The sequence below is a fragment of the Leptonychotes weddellii genome, unplaced genomic scaffold (assembly GCF_054177405.1).
Source record: "Leptonychotes weddellii isolate Sample4059 unplaced genomic scaffold, ASM5417740v2 HiC_scaffold_20133, whole genome shotgun sequence".
Lineage (NCBI taxonomy): Eukaryota > Metazoa > Chordata > Mammalia > Carnivora > Phocidae > Leptonychotes > Leptonychotes weddellii.
The window spans coordinates 316-3,352 of NW_027787683.1; the positions used below are offsets into that span (position 1 = coordinate 316).

The window sequence follows — 3,037 nt, forward strand, 5'->3', positions numbered from 1 at the left end:
TACCACAGAACTCGTGTGTGCAGGGGACAACCTAGGCCTGTGGGAACGACAGCCCAAAGGACACCCGCTGCTGTAACCGACGGGGTCACCCAGGGGAGAATGGATAAGAACTCATACACAAGAGCAAGAACAGGCCTGATGCTCTAGAGGAACAATGAAACAAACACCCAAAAATGGGGGCTATACCCCAACCCAGGCCTGAGCATAGACTGACCCTATCACAGGAAGCTCTTGCTGCATAAGGTCTTGGTGACAGGTGATGTCCAAATCCCTGTGATCACAGGTCCTCGTAAGACAAGTTTCCACAGAAGAGGCAAGGACACGGAGCAGAGAGATGACCCAGCTGAGGGGTGAGCACACCATGCCCATGATGCACTGAGCACCAACTGCCCACAGGTCCTGTCCCCGCTTGGCTCCTCACAGCCTTCTGCCCCACCTGCAACACACTCAGCAGAGCAAACACGCTGATTCTGGAAGATTCTCAGTGCTTCCATTTATTTGCTGTGTCAACTTTACAAATCTCCCTTTTTATTACCTCATCAGCCCCACATGCCAAAAATTAGGAAACACAAATTCATATCTGGATTCTCATTCAATAGGGAAGTAATTCATTAGTACTTAGCCCAACATGAAATAAAGATGGTCCAACCCTGCCTCTGCTGGAACAGGAAAGCACATCAGTGAAGACAACACAGGTCAGTATGGGAAGAGGTCATGGTGGGCAGGTGGTCATGGTGGGCCAGTCTCCCCACGTCCTCATATTATGCTCATAGGAACACAAATACATTCTGACACCTTTTGCAGAAAGAGAAGTCAGGGGTTGTTGATGTCACCAAGTGGGAGTGTGAACAAATCTTGCATTGCTCAGTCCCATGAGGCAACTGGTCTGACATTGTGAAAAAAAAAATCATGTACAAATTGAGGTCAGTCACATAAGTGCTGACATTCTCAACTGCTCTCCAGATGTTCAAAGTGTCCCTAATGCCCCAACCCCTGACCAGTTCAGGGTCTCTGGGGTCTCACCTTTAGGAGCTGTGAGAGACACATCAGGGCCCTGGGCACTGTCATCACCTAGGGGGGAACAAACAGGATGTGGTCAGAGCCCACAGGAGAGGAGATTAAAGGAGGAGCTATGGATGGGTGAGCTCCCCGTCGGGTTCTGTTTACACTATCTCAGGGTCTCAGGGATCACTCCCTCCAAACTTACCTGCAGCATGAGAGTAACCTGGTCCTTTTCCTCCTGTGGGACAAAAATATCATGTCAGAGGCCGGGACAGAGCTGGGCCATGAGATCCTAGAGGAAGCTCGCAGTCCTGGTCTGAAATGAAGTTTGCAGAATTGTGACTGAAGACTCAGGACAGGATCAGGAAACATGATGAACGAGGTATGGGGTCACTGGACCACCTGACTTGCTGGAGGTCTGTCCTTAGCAGGGACCTTCCTCTCTGTCCTGTGACAGCTGGGAATCAGGTCCCCATCACCAGAATTATCAAGATGAAAATCTGTCCTTCATTTTCACAAGTGTTTGCTACAGAGTGAATGTTATTAATCAGCTCCAGAGTGGGCAAGTCCATGCATGAGGATGGTACTTCCCATTAACAAGACAGGACAATCTCTTACCTAGGAAACCCCCCAGAGGGACAAGAAAACTCAGATCTCCCCACTCCATTCCCTACCTCAGCGCCTCTTTCTCCAGATCACAGCTCCAGTCATGGCCACAGTGACCGCAAGGAGAACCACACCAGCAACGATCCAGATGATGGGGATGGTGGGCTGAGGAGGCGGCTCTGGAAAGGGAAGGGAGGGTGAGGGGCTCAGAGCTCTGGCAAGAGTCCTGACCCTGCTGAAATTCTCCAGAAGGCCTTCTGCTTTCCCTGAGAAGAGGCTCCACCCCAAACCCCTCCTTACCCCTTCTCAGTGTGATGGGCTCGGGCAGCCCCCCATGCTGCACATGGCACGTGTATCCTGTCCAGGAGGCACCACCACAGCCTCCCACTTCTGGAAGGTCCCATCCCCTGCAGGCCTGGTCTCCACAAGCTCTGTGTCCTGGGTCAGGTCCTCCCCATTGTGGTGCCAGGTCAGGGTGATCTCTGCAGGGTAGAAGCCCAGGGCCCAGCACCTCAGGGTGACATCATGTTCAGAGATGGGGTGGCGGTCACTTGTGTGTTGGGGGGTTCTGAGGAAGAATCAGAAAATACACACTTTGCTTTACCCTTATGGGCCACTGAAACAGCACTTATGTGACCATCCTGAGGTGGACTGGGCCATTGGTTTAAATGGAGGGAGTACAATACCAAGTCACCAATCTAGCCTTTGGGATCTCCTAATCCTTGGAAATTCTAGTATCAGGGAGAGTGCCCAGGTTAGTAGAGTGTAGGTCTAAGAAAGGGAACACACTAGTGGTGTGAATGCAGTGGATAGTCAATCCTCAGAAATCCAGGAGTCAGATCTCCAAAGACGTTCTCAAATGGAAAGGCCTTGAGAGGGAAAGTCATGGTTCCCGAGGTGGCTGCCACGGTCAAAGGGAATTTCCACCTGCCTCCCGGGAGAGACTGGGTTCCCCCACTGCCCCTTAGCGAGAAGCGGCCCTCTGGGTGAGGCCCTCTCTAGTAGGAACAGGAACACCCGGGCGGATCTCCGTCTCCCCACCCGTGGGAGGGGCGGTGTTCTGACGCGGAGTCCATTTTCCCTTCCTGGTGGGAAGCCAGCCCCAGCGGAGGGGAGATCGGGGAGGCCCCGCGGCCCCTGGTACCTGCGCGCTGCAGCGTCTCCTTCCCGTTCTCCAGGTACCTGCCGAGCCACTCCACGCAGGTGCCCTCCAGGTAGTTCCTGTGATGCTCCGCGTCACCGGCCGCCTCCAGCTTGCGCCGGGTGATCTGCGCCGCTGTGTCCGCCGCGGTCCAGGAGCGCAGGTCCTCGTTCAGGGCGATGTAATCCGCGCCGTCGTAGGCCCACTGCTCGTGCCCGCGGAGGAGGTTCCCGTCGGACCCCACGTCACAGCCGTACATTTTCTGGATGGTGTGAGACCCTGGCCCCG

At 54.1% G+C, this 3,037-nt stretch overlaps 1 pseudogene across 1 annotated transcript; it reads right to left on the reverse strand.

The window, feature by feature from the left end:
• Positions 1–464: 464 nt before the first annotated feature.
• Positions 465–3,032, reverse strand: LOC102749162 (DLA class I histocompatibility antigen, A9/A9 alpha chain-like; annotated as a pseudogene). The gene is made up of 5 exons (XR_014141968.1): positions 2,753–3,032; positions 1,909–2,176; positions 1,677–1,787; positions 1,208–1,240; positions 465–1,071 (listed from the first exon to the last, which is right to left on the reverse strand). The product of XR_014141968.1 is annotated as a DLA class I histocompatibility antigen, A9/A9 alpha chain-like (transcript).
• Between the last annotated feature and the right edge of the window lie 5 nt (positions 3,033–3,037).